The following is a 14212-nucleotide window of genomic DNA, read 5'->3' on the forward strand; positions in this document are numbered from 1 at the left end:
TAAAAAATATTGACGACATTTTTTATGACCAATGATAAGAAAGGAGTCATGCCAATGCTGACACACTACTGCATAAAAGTATTAAAGGCAGACTTTTGAGGTCCTTTTTTCTCCCCTTATATATATAGTGGTGCTGTATGAAAGATTTTTCAGCTTATTTGTGGATTTGTTCCTTTCTTTTTGTTGATATTTTCCCATTTTTGTTTTGAGCGTTGACTTAGACATTGACACAGTTATTGCAATAAAGTGGTTGCTGACTAGATTTTGTCATGCTATTGGCATGATAAAATATGAATAGAGGTCTGAGTTGATTTTGGGGAAGCTGATAAGCGTATTTGGGTTTAAAAAAGGTTTGGACAAGTTCCTGGAGAGAAAGTCCATACCCCCCCCCCCCCCCCCCCCGATATTTAAAACCCCTTAACAGGCCGGAAATGGCAACTGGCTGGTTAAATGGTACTTAGCCTGTTAAGCGCTAATATGCAGTGAGAGATAACCAGCTGTCTTGGCTGAATATTAGTACTTAGTAGCTAGCCAGATGACTTATATCGCGTGACACAGCTGGTCAGCATCGATATTTAGTGGCTATGTTTGACAGCCAAATATGGCCCCATCAATAGGTGGAATATCTTTGACTATTTCCAACTTAATCAGCCAACACTGAATATCGGCTTGGCTGGTTAAGTTCAAACTGGCCAAAAATAAACTGGATATTCAATGCTGGTCACCGGAAACAGCCCAACATTGAATATCTGGGCTCAGTGCTGACTGCAGGAATTAGGCATGCTAACTTCCGTGGTCTGAATATTGAGCCTATAGTTTGCTATTGAGATAGACATGGGGATGTCACTGCTTGCCCTGGGATTGGAAGCATGAATGTTGCTACTATTTGGGTTTCTGCCAGGTACTTGTGACCTAGATTGGCTACTGTTGGAAGTAGGATACTGGGCAAGGTGGACCATAGGTTTGACCTACTATGGCTATTCTTATGAAATGTGATGCCAGTTTGGATGCTAAGAGGTTCTTTTAATAAGCTGCAGTAAACACTAATGCATGCGTACCGCAGGTTAAAAAGCACTACTGCGGGGCGCACTCAGGAGTCCTGTGGTAGTTTTGGGATCGGCGCATGCTACCCATACACTAAAATGTAAAATTATGTCTTACCTGATCATTTTCTTTCCTTTAGTTGCAGCAGATGAATCCAGAAACCCGTGGGTTGTGTCTGTCTATTAGCAGGTGGAGATAGAGAGTGCAGATTTATACTGTGCCTAATAGGTCGTAATGCTCCCTGGAAGTCAGTATATATTCCTAATGATAATTCGATTATCTCGCATAACTTGTACAATGTAACCCATAACCAAGTTGTAACAAATGTATTTTCATTATTCATATCTTATTGTAAGCCACACTGAGCCCGCAAAGAGGTGGGAAAATGTGGGATACAAATGCAAACAATAAATAAATATATCTCATAACAAAGCAGAAGGAAAAGATGGAGAATGAACAGCCTCCCTTCCTCACAGAGCCGCATCACACAATGAAAAGCCAAATTTGAATACCTAAAAGGGATATGAAAACAAACAAGAAAAATCCCAACTCCTATCCCCCCCCCCCCCCCCCAAAAACCATGCAGCAAAACTCTTCACAGAAAGGATGTCAAACTGAAGGAGACTAAAAGCAGAGAAGAGAGGGATTCTGGATTCATCTGCTGCGACTAAAGAAAAGAAAATGATCAGGTAAGACATAATTTTACATTCCTTAGTGTCAGCAGCAGATGAATCCAGAAACCTGTGGGATGTAGCAAGGCAGTATCTAAACGGTGTGGGGGGGAGGGGCAGATGCAAGCCCAGCGGAAAGGATCACAGTCCCAAAAGAACAGTCCATCTGGGCAGAGACGTCTACGTGGTAGTGCCTGAGAAAAGTGTGGGTGGACGACCAAGTCACCACCAATTTAAGGGTAAGATCCTTCACCATAGCTGTGCAGAGAGGCTCAAAAGGAGCCACCTGAACAGCCCGCAAGACCAAATTAAGACTCCAACTCGGACAAGGAGCTCCAGCCACACAGCCGCAATAACAAGTCAAGGCCACTACCTGCACATGCAGAGAAAAGGCTGCCAGCCCCTTCTGCAATCCTTGCTGCAAGAGGGCCAAAATCTGAGGTAAGGAGGTGTGAAATGGAGAAAACACTCACTCAGAACACCAAGACTCGAAGACACACCAAACCCGAGCGTAAGCTGAGGAAGTGGATCGCTTCCTGGCCTGAAGCAACTTCGCCTGCTCAAGAACCAGGCCATAAGACCAAAGCTGGAGTGATCCCCCATCTTGACCGGCCCCTGACACAGAAGATCGAGAACCGAAAGAAGACAAAATGGCTCGGCCACCAACAGCTGAACAAGATCCGCATACCACGGCCGCTGGGAACAGTCTGGAGCCACCAGGATCACACAACCTCAGTGAGACTGAATCCAGCGGAGTACCCTGCCAATTAGCAGCCAGGGAGGAAAGATGTACAGAAGGACATCAGCTGGTCACGGCTGAAGAAGGGCATCTAAGCCCTCGGAGCCACGTTCTCTTCTTCTGCTGAAGAAGTGAGAGGCTTTAGCACTGTTGCTGGTGGCCATCAAGTCTAACCTGGGAGCATCCCAGCAGTGAACACTCGTCCGGATCCAGAGTTGTGCGACTCAGAAAGTTGGCCTGCACATTGTCTACCCCAGTGTTCTGAGCCACAGAAAGCTGCGGGAGGTAAATCTCAGCCCACCAAAACAGCACCTCCGCTTCCCGAGACAACAGAGGACTGTGATTGACCCCCTGACAGTTGATGTAAGCAACCATCATCATGTTGTCAAAGAGAACCCGTACCAGTTTCCCCTCAAGAAAAAACTGGAATATCAGCAGCATGTTGTGGACCACCTGAAGCTCCAAGCGGTTGATGGGACACTGTGCTTCCATCTCGGTCCAGTGGCCCTGCCTGTAATGGGAAAGGCAGTTTGCTCCCCACCCCAAGAGACTGGCAATGGTAATAACAACTGTCCACTCGAGAGCTACAAGAGGGATGCAAATGATTGGACTGCAACCACCAATCCAGACTGCGGCACACCAACGGATGCCACAGCAATCATTTCTCGTAATCCTCTGAGACCAGAGACCAGTGGCTCAACAGAGACTGCTGCAGGGATTTCATGTGAGTCTGGGCCCACAGAACCACTCCCAGGGTCATCGCCATCGAACCTAGGACCTCGACATAAGCCTAAACTCAGGGAACGCGATCTAGCAACAAGAGATGAATCTGTTCCTGCAGTTTGAGCTGCCTCTCATCCAGCAGAAACACCCGACCCCATACAGTGTCGAAGAGTACTCCCAAGTACTTCAATGTCTGGGTGGGAATCAGCTGACTCTTGACTACATTGATCACCCAGCCCAAGGACTGAAGGAGAGACACCACACGAGCCATAGCTCGCAAGCTGTCTTGGGCCGAGGCCACTCAGATCAACCAATCATCCAAATAGGGATGAACTCGAATCCCCTTGCAGAGTAACACAGCTGCCCCCGCCGCCACCACCACCACCTTCAAAACAGTGCGCTGAGCCGTGGCCAGACCAAAGGGCAGTGCCTGAAACTGAAAGTACTGGCCTAAGATTGCAAAGCGCAGAAATCTCTAATGAGGTTGCCAGATGGGAATATGCAAATAGGCCTACTTGAGATCCAGGGCCATGAGAAATTCCCTGGGCTGAACCACCGCCAATTATCAAGCGGATGGTTTCCATACAAAAGTGCTGCACTCAGCCCAGCTGGCCCACCAGAGGTCCAGGATTGGGCAGAAAGGGTCCTCCCTTTCTGGGTATCATGAAATACATGGAGTAGCAACCCTGTCCCTGTTCTAAAGGTGGAACTGGAACACTCAGGAGCGTAGCTATGGGTGGGCCTGGGTGGGCCCAGGCCCACCCAAACTATACTCAGGCCCACCCAGTTGTCCTGATAGGATGTGCACTTTGGCGCCTTTCTGCTATGGCTCACTTGAGCCTCCATGACGTGCAGCATTTCAGCGGCCGGCAGCACTCCAGTCCTCCTACTACCAGACTAACTTTTTTTTTTTTAAATTAATTCAGGTCCCCTTTCCTGATCTAGAAGTCAGTAGACCTGGCCAGTCTACCTGGCTGCACTCCCACGACGCTACTCCCTCGCTCACTATGATGTCTGACTATCTTCACTCTGGACTCTGTTGCTGTGCCTTCTCCCCCCCTCCCCATGTGCACGCTGGCGCCACAGTGCAGCAGGGGAATATCTGCCGGCTGCCATCAGTGCTGCGGCTGTTCTACTGTGACCTTGCTACAGCAATATCAGCCTTTTCTTGAACCCCCCCCCTCCCCGGCCACCCTCAGCACTCCCCAGTCAGTCCTCTTTTTTTTTTTTTAAAGAGAAATAATGCAGGCAATCTGTGAGGAACGAGGTGGTGGGAGGAGGGGTACAGTGTGGGGTAGGGGCCTGGAGTGACCAGGTGTACCTCCCAAAGCTGGCACTGATCAGCCAGTCACCCCAGCTCCACTGAACCAGCAAAGCTAGAACAAGAGCAAACAGAAGAAGCAAGAAGCCTGTGGAACATGTCCATCTGCCTGTTGGAGATAGAGAATACTGACTGGCCAGGGAGCATAACGACCTATTAGGCACAGTACAAATCTGTACTCTCTATCTCCACCTGCTGATAGATGGACACAACCCACAGGTTTCTGGGTTCATCTGCTGCTGACGCTAAGGAAAGGGAAAATTAGGTTCTTACCATGATAATTTTCTTTCCTTTAGTCATAGCAGATGAAGCCATTACGTATGGGTTGTGTCCATCAACCAGCAGAGGGAGATAGAGAGCACTCAACTTTTCTCAGTGCCTTATGGCCAGCTAGCTCCACTGCCTCTTCAGTATTTGAAGCTTCCAAAGCAGTATGGCAAACCGCAATGGGAATAACATCAACTTTCCTCACAGCGAACGATGGCCCCTTAACAAGGGCATAAACTCAAAAAAGGAGGGAATGAACTCATCCTCCTGGAGAGAATAAACTCATCCTCCACTTTGTATAAACAGAGGGAATACTTGCATCCTCCTGGAAAGAATAAACTCATCCTCCCAAAACATGAACTGGAGGAAATGAACTCATCCTCCTATAACTGTAACAAGAATCCTGAAGACTGTTTTCCGACTCCCCAAGGAAGGAATATAACTTCAGGAAACAAGAACAGCACCTAAAATCAGAATCACTGCAATACAGACAATCATACAGGGAGGGCTCATGGCTTCATCTGCTATGACTAAAGGAAAGAAAATTATCATGGTAAGAACATAATTTTCCCTTCCTTGTCATCAAGCAGATGAAGCCATTACGTATGGGATGTAACAAAGCAATCCCTAAATAGGGTGGGAAGAAGCCACACCACGCGCTAGCACCTGTGCTCCAAAACGCGCATCCCTCCTGGCAGCCACATCCAGCCCGTAATGTTGGGCGAAAGAGAGCTTAGAAGCCCATGTTGCAGCACTGCAAATCTCATGAAGAGATAGTGCTCCAGTTTCCACCCAGGAAGAGGAAATCGCTCTTGTGGAATGTGCTTTAAAGGCTTCAGGCGGAGCCCGACCAGACAGCAGATATGCTGAAAAGATAGCTTCTTTGAGCCAATGGGCAATAGTGGCTTTAGATGCTGAAGACCCTCTGCGAGGGCCTGCAAATAGCACAAAAAGATGATCAGAGGTCCTGAAAGAATTTGTAATTCGCAGATACTGCAACAGAGTCCTGCACACATCCAAAAGGTGCAACTGCCCAAATGAATCTGGAAACTCCTCCTCAACAAAGGAGGGAAGAAAAACAGGCTGGTTTAGGTGAAACGCTGAAACCACCTTAGGCATGAAGGAAGGCACGGTTCGAACCGTGACCCCTGACTCTGAGCATTGCAGAAAAGGGTCTCTACAGGACAACGCCTGGAGCTCTGACACCCGTCTCGCCGAGGTAATGGCCACTAAAAAGACCGCCTTCAGTGTCAAATCTTTCTCTGAAACACGCCAAAGCGGTTCAAAGGGAGCCCCCTGAAGGGCCTCCAATACTAACCCCAGGTTCCAAGCTGGATAAGGTGCCCGCACGGGAGGACAGAGCCGAAGCACCCCTCTAAGAAACCGTGCCACATCTGGATGAGCAGCTAAGGACACACCTTCAACCTTGCCACGCAGGGAGGCCAATGCTGCCACTTGCACCCGCAGGGAATTATAGGCCAAGCCTTTGTGTACACCATACTACAAAAAGTCCAGAATCGGCGAGACAGGAGCCCGCAACGGAGAAAGCGCTCTTCAAACACACCAGACTTCAAACTGGCGCCAAATCCTTGCATAAGCCGTGGAAGTGGAGTGCTTACTGGCCTGCAGGAGTGGAAATTACCTTATTTGAGTAGCCTTTATCTCTCAATTGCGCTCTCTCAATCGCCATGCCATAAGACCAAAGCGGCAGGCGTCCTCCATGGCCACAGAACCCTATGACAACAGGTGCGGAACCAGAGGTAACGGAAAGGGAGCCTCCAACAGCATCTGTCGGAGGTCCGCATACCAAGGCCTCCTGGGCCAATCCGGGGCGATGAGCACCACTTCTCCTGGATACAGCCGAATCCACAGGAGCACTCGCCCTATCAAGGGCCACGGAGGGAAGCAAGCCCAGGGGCCAGGGTTGAGCCAAGGCATCCAACCCAGCAGCGCGTGGATCCCTCCGTCTGCTGAATAAGCACGGGACTTTGGCATTGGAACTGGTCGCCATAAGATCAATCACTGGCTTGCCCCATTTGGCACATATCTGCAGGAATACATCGTCTGCTAGTTCCCACTCCACTGGATCGATCTGATGCCTGCTTAGATAGTCGGCTTGCACGTTGCTCTGACCTGCAATGTGAGCTGCTGACAGGGACTGTAGATGCAGCTCGGCCCAGTGGCAAATTTGTTCAGCCTGCGCAGCTAGAGCTCTGCACTGAGTGCCGCCTTGTCAATTTATGTAGGCCACTGCTGTCGTGTTGTCCGACATCACTCGGACAGCCAATCCTTCCAGGGTCACTTTAAAGGCCAGAAGAGCCAGAAACACCGCTTTCAACTCCAGGCGGTTGATAGACCACTCCGACTCATCGGGCGTCCACAGAACCTGGGCATGCTTCCCCTGGCAATGTGCGCCCCAGCCCTTCAGGCTGGCATCTGTCACCACTAGACACCAATCGGGGAGCGCCAGCGGCATTCCCCGCCGCAACATGCTGTCCGAGAGCCACCACTCCATACTGAGGCGGGCTGCAGGGAGCCAAGAAAGTCTGCACTGATAATCCTGAGATACTGGAGACCATCGTTGAAGTACAGAATACTGTACAGGTCTCAGGTGCGCTCTCGCCCATGGCACCACTTCCAAGGTGGCCGTCATTGATCCCAACAGCTGGACAATGTCCCAAGCTCGCGGGCGGGGCATCCTCAGGAGCAGACAGACCTGATTCTGAAGCTTGCACCACCTGTGTTCGGGAAGAAAACACATAGCCCGAGGCTGTGTCGAACCTGGCCCCCAAATATTCTAGAGATTGCGAGGGGGTCAGGTAACTTTTGGCCATATTGACGACCCAGCCCAGAGATTGAAGGACTGAAACCACTCTGGCTGTAGCTAGATGACTCTCTTTTTCTGAGTCTGCTCTGATAAGCCAGTCGTCTAGGTACGGGTGAACCCGGATACCCTCTCGCCTGAGAAAGGCAGCTACTACCACCATTACCTTGGAGAAGGTTCGGGGCGCTGTGGCGAGGCCAAAAGGCAAGGCCTGAAACTGGAAATGTTTTCCCAACACTGCAAACCGCAGAAACTTCTGGTGCGGGGGCCAAATTGGTATGTGCAAGTAAGCTTCTTTCAGGTCCAGAGACGTGAGAAACTCTCCTGGCTGTACTGCCGCAATGACGGAGTGCAGGGTTTCCATGTGCAAATGCCGCACTCTTAAGGACGTTTAGCTCTTTTAAGTCCAGGATCGGGCGAAAAGACCCGCCTTTTCGTGGCACCACAAAGTAAATGGAGTAGCGGCCTAGACCTTGTTCGGCGGGAGGCACCGGGGTCACAGCCCCTATCTGGCACAGACTGTGCAGAGTCTCCTCTACTGCCACCCGTTTGGCGGCAGAACCGCATCGGGATTCCACAAACGTCTCTCACCGGGGCATCGAATTCTATTCGGTATCCGTCTCTGATCAGGTCCAAGACCCACTGATCTCCGGAGACTTTGGCCCACTCCTCGAAAAAGAGGGAAAATCTTCCTCTGATGACAGGAAACGAGGAGAGGGCCGGCGCACCATCATTGAGAGGGTTGCCCCTGAACTCCAGGCCTTGAACCGGCAGCTGCGGAACGTTTGTCCGAGCGAAAGGAGTTTCTCTGCTGAAAGCGGGCACGCGAAGTGAACCCAGCAGCACGCCCCGTGCGGTACCTTCTAGCTTCACGGAAGCGAGGTCTGTAAGAGGAGCGGACCGCCTGACCCTTAGAGGAAGGCTTCGGCCTATCTTCGGGCACGCGCTGAGGTTTGGAATCCCCCAGGCCTTTAACAATGTTTTCCAGCTCCTCACCAAACAGGAGAAGGCCTTGAAAGGGCAACTTCACCAACCTTTGCTTACAGGCCATGTCCGCCACCCAATGTCGTAGCCAAAGAGTGCGGCGAGCCGCCACTGCTACAGCCATTTGCTTAGCCGAAGCTCTGACCATATCATAAAGGGCGTTAGCCAAAAAGGACAAGGCCGACTCCATCCGCGGAGCCACTTCAGATAAGGTCTCCGCTCCATCATCGGGCTGTTCCACTGCCTGCTGTAACCAAGCCAGGCAGGCTCTAGCAGCATAACAACTGCATGCAGATGCCCGAACAGTGAGACCTGCCAAATCAAATGACCACTTCAGAGCTGAATCAAGCCTGCGATCTTGAATATCCTTCAGGGCAACACCTCCTTCAACAGGGAGAGTAGTTCTCTTTGTCACAGCCGTGACCAGGGCATCCACTTTAGGCATTGCAAAGCGAACCAAATGTTCCTCACTCAGAGGGTATAATTGCCCCATAGCCCTGGCAACCTTCAAAGGTCCCTCGGGGTCAGCCCATTGAGCCGAAATAAGCTCTTGGATGGAGTCATGCAAAGGAAAGGCTCGAGCAGGCTTTCTGGTACTAGCCATCCTTGGATTAACTGAGGAGGCTGTGCCACTCCCAGGATCTTCAATCGAGAGGGCTTGTAAGGCATCTGAAATAAGCGCTGGCAGTTCCTCGCAGTGGAAAATCCTCACCGCAGACGGATCATCAAGCTCCTGTGGCAATTCTGCACCCGACTCTGGCTCCTCAGCCCAAGAAGTTCTGCCCGACCCCGGGGGGGGGGGGGGGGAAGGGGGGTGCGCCACACTCAGAAGGGGAATTAGCCCTTCTGCGTTTATCAGGAGGATAAGAAACAGGCAAAGCCAACTCCAAAAGGCCAGGATTCACCGGGGGGGGGGGGGCAAGCAGAGGGTCCGAAGAACCCTGTGGAAGAACTCTTAAGCATGTACGTCCTATGCAGCATTAAAACAAAATCAGGGGAAAAAACTGCTCCCTGACCGCCCGGATCCTACCCAGGGCTATCAGCTCTATTATTAGCCTCACTCAGAGGACCCCCCCCCCCTCCCGGATTCAGGGCTCTCTGTTGCAACGGAGGCCACGCCATGTGGAAAATCCAAAATGGCGTCCACTGCCAGCTCAGAGCGCAACTGATCGCCGCTCGCCATGCTCGGGCCGGCTCTACCTTCTGTACAGCACAAATTACAGAGCCCCGCTGCTGATTTGCGCTTGCCACATTTAGAACAGTGCTTTACAGTCTCCGCAGCCATCGCCGAAAACGGCGGTAAAATTCAAAAATGGCGGTTTGCGCCAAAAACGTCCCGATCGCGGGCCCACCCCGGAGGAGTCAGAAAACACTCTTACCTCACTGGACCGAGTATCACAGCTCTGGTCCTGCAGAAGAATCTCAAGAAAAAAAAACCTCTTTTCCAAGATCACTGCGCTAAAGCGCGACGCAACTTTAATTATTTATTTATTTTCACGCTGTGAGGAAAGCAGAGTCAAAAGAGGTAAATAAAAACACTCCGGAGGCTCAGGTAAGTGGGAAAGGCAGGGAAAGGCGAACCAATGTGCTTGCATCCACTGAGTGGGAAAGGACAGGGAAAAGCAAGCTAATATGTCCACATCCATGGGGGCATGGGTAAGGCAGGGAAAGGGCTGACCTATGTGCCTTCAAAGTGAAACTGCTATAGCCTCTAACACCCCGGCTAACAACTGGCAAGCCAGGAGCCACCCCCAGGCAGATTTTGATGGAGCTCAAAGAAGCTGCAGCCACCCTGCTTGGGGAGATAGAGAATACTGAAGAGGCAGTGGAGCTAGCTGGCCATGAGGCACTGAGAAAAGTTGAGTGCTCTCTATCTCCCCCTGCTGGTTGATGGTCACAACCCATACGTAATGGCTTCATCTGCTTGATGACAAGGAAATAGAATTTTTTAGCGCTGGGGTATGTATGAGGGCAGAGAGTAGATGTGTACTGTGCTAATCGCTAAATATTGAAATGAATCTACAGGTTGAATAGGAGTTCCAAAGAAACTTATGTTGGGGCAGAAAGATCATTAGTAAACCAACAGGCTTAAGGTTTTTCTTTGTTTAATACCAGTTATGTTCAGAAAGCCAGCTGGAAACCAATCCTGAAGGGGTCTAACAGATGGCGTAAACAGATTTGTAGGAAAAAGTAAAAAGAATATCATTGGCATAAAAATGGAATGAGACACCAGTAGACTGAATCATTGTTCCAAGGGACTAATGAACAAATGAAAGAGAAGCGGGGATAGAACAGAACTTTGGGGAACCCCACAAACTAAAGACCAAGGGGAAGCAGTAGAGGGAGCGGCAATGACCTTGTATGAATAGTTTGAAAGAAAAGAAGTAAAGTGGTTTGGTAGCTGTGTTAGTCCACTTTTAAAGGAAATAAATAGAAATAAATCAAAACATAGAAAAGAAAATAAGACAATACCTTTTTTATTGGACTAACTTAATACATTTTTTGATTAGCTTTCGAAGGTAACCCTTCTTCTTCAGGGTTACCTTTGAAAGCTACTCAAGAAATGTATTCAATCAAAAGCTGCTGAGAGATCGAAGGAAACCACAAGAATAATATTGTGTTTATCCAAGTGACAGTAAATTTCGCTGAGCAATACGGTTATAATAGCCTTGGTACTAAAGTGAGCTATTATAGAATTACCCTTTACCCTCGGATTCTATAAACTTGGGTAATCAAATTTCTGCCTAGTGTGCAAACTTGCACGTTCAGTTGCATGGCTTTATTTTATAACTTCCCATTTTGACTGCAGAGTCGGCATGGGCAGGAGCAAGTGGACTTTTAAGGTAGGACTGGACAGTGCCTATAGTTGGTGGGAGGGCAATGGATTTCAATCAGGGGAGGGGGTGGCAGGATATAATTGCTCAAAATAGAATTTAATAAATATGGTAATATGATCCCATTAATAAAATGTTATAGACCAAGGATAAGTATAAATGTAACTGTTCCTCTTTTCAATTGCCCAGAATATTCAAAACACATACTTTAAATATTTAACAAACAAACAACAGCAGAGTAAGATAATAGTAGGGAAGAGAAAGCCTCAGAACCCCAACTTCACCTTCTTTTTTAAGGTAGCAGGGTTTACAGGGTAATCACGTCACTAGCATAAAAAAACTACCCCATTTGAATCATTAAAACACTGTGCAATGTTAGTTTGCTGGAAACCCACAAGTCTATGACTGTTCAATTGACTTAACTTTCAATCCAGTAATCTAACCAAAATGGCTTAAAAAAATCAATTACTGCCAGAACACTCACACTGTTGCCTTTACAGAATCATCGGGCTCCCCAAACATGGCACCAGAACACCTTCTCTTTTAAAATTGAAACGTGTGACATCATTTCCTGTACATTATTCACTTCAATAATTGCTTTAGAAAAAAGTTTGCCACTCAATCTTTTGATGTAGACCTTTTGGTTCTTCAGTATTCAAATTAAAGATCTGTTGTTCTCTTGCAGTAAAAACCTAGACTGATCTGTCAGACCTTCACAAAAACAGTCCACAATACAACAATGTAATGCAATATGTTAAGCCTTTTCAATTAGATTACTGGATTTAAGCACTGATTTTATTTGCACTATTTTAGACACAAACCTCCCTGTTTACAAAAAGGTGCACTATTGGCTGCCAGTATGATAATGCCGACACAGCCCATTCACTTTGAATGGATTGTGTCAGCATTGCCATGCAGCTTTGTAAACAGGGGACATATGTTTTGTTATATGTTTTTTAGATTGATCCGCGACACCTTAAAACAGCCATCAGTGAAACTTTGGCCAAAGTCAGTGGGGTCTACAGCTAAATATTTCAAGCACTTTTAATTAAAAATTAAGTCACTTCTTTATTGATCAGTCACAGACTTTGTGGGTTACCAGTAAACTAACACTGCACAGAGTTTTAATGTTTTAAGTGGGGTGATTTTATTTTGTGTGCCAGTGACGTGATCACTCTTTAAATCCTGTCACCTATAAAGGTGAAGGTGGGGTTTTGAGGCTTTTTCTAATATCATACTCTGTTGCTGTTTGTTTGTTAAATATTTAAAAGTGCATGTTTTGAATGATAATGGCAATTGAGAAGAGAAATGGTTATATTTGTTGAATAGTCTCTCCTATCCTCTGTTATATTTTGTATAATAGCCCAAGGATAACGACAAAACAATCCACAAATAGGGGAGAGAGGAGGGAGGAAACAATATGAATAGCATAATACAATTTATTCCAAGACCATAATCTGAGTTATACATTTATCAGATAACCAAAAGGAGTGGAAGGAAGACTACCAAAAGAGAGACCACAATACCCAGACTAATTAGGTCCAGGCATCACAATTATGAAAACACTTGGGGAAAAAAGCCAGGATCCCAATATTCAAAACAATTGAAACAGACAGAAGAAGCTCCTGGCCATTTAGATTACCTGTCTGGGGCTAATTTCAGTGGCACTTAACCAGCTAGTACCACTGAAAATGCCTGGTTACCGCCCAATCCAAAACTGGCTATTTTGGGGGTGTTCTACAGGCAGAGTCAGCAGCTAACTGTGATGGGGTATGTGCCCTGTCACTACAAAAGGGATCTGCTGGAATAGATAAGTTGTCTCTAACTACATATACGAAGACAGTTTGGGTACAGTCCTTATTACCAGGGCCGTGCCTAGGGTCTCTGGTACCCCCCTGCTGACTATCAGTTGGCGCCCCCCCCCCCCTCCGTCTAGCAGAGCAGGAACAGAAGGGAGCAGGCAAGTAAGCCGGACCTCAGGAAAAAATAGCACTGTATGTATCCCTCATTGATACAGTAAGTCTCTGACTCTAAAGTTTAGCAATTTCATTAAAGCAAAATGTATTTTCATAACATTTCAAAGATTTCCAACTCAAAATAGGAATGCTAATTCAAAATGTGAGCAAAGTCCTCTTAGTTTCCAAAGATTCTTTTTCTAATCTCCTTTGCACCAAAGGATATAATTCAGATCAATCATTTATCTCTGATCAACTATCTCAGATCAAATATTTATTTCAGATCAAATATTAAGGTTTCCTTGCTTACAGTCACTTAAATCTACCTAACCTTTATATAGCTTATAGGATTTAAACACTCTTAAACTGAAATTTACCCTTTTCTATTCTTCATAAACTTCAAGTAATCCTGAAATATTCAGATCCTTTTCTCACTAGAGAAACCTCAAACTTCAATCTCCACCAACCTCTTTTCACTCATATTTTCTCATTTACCACATAATCAGGCACTCTTTTATAATTTCAGTCAACACACACAGGAACTCACAGCTGCATGTCTCTCTTGGCCAAACCGACGGTCAGTTGCTGTCTCACTCTGTTCCCTTCCCGGCAGATTTCTAACAGAAGCTGATCATCCAATCAGAGAGCGCTATTTGAATGCAGATTAACATACAGACACTGTAATGGGAATTTTTAGTCAAAAACACTAGATAAACCTTTCGTTTTGGGATCAAACTTTACACTTTTGATCAGAGCCATGACCTAACATTAAGGCTGTAAACATTTCCATCATTTTTTATCCATAAATATGCAAATGAGAACCTCCCTAAAACGGACTAATTTGCATATG

At 47.3% G+C, this 14212-nt stretch overlaps 1 protein-coding gene across 3 annotated transcripts in view; it reads right to left on the bottom strand.

The window, feature by feature from the left end:
* Positions 1-14212, bottom strand: part of KLHL24 (kelch like family member 24) — a 451642-nt gene that overhangs the window by 408646 nt on the left and 28784 nt on the right. The gene's annotated exons all lie outside the window — the stretch shown is intronic.

The sequence above is a fragment of the Microcaecilia unicolor genome, chromosome 10, assembly GCF_901765095.1.
Source record: "Microcaecilia unicolor chromosome 10, aMicUni1.1, whole genome shotgun sequence".
Classification (NCBI taxonomy): domain Eukaryota; kingdom Metazoa; phylum Chordata; class Amphibia; order Gymnophiona; family Siphonopidae; genus Microcaecilia; species Microcaecilia unicolor.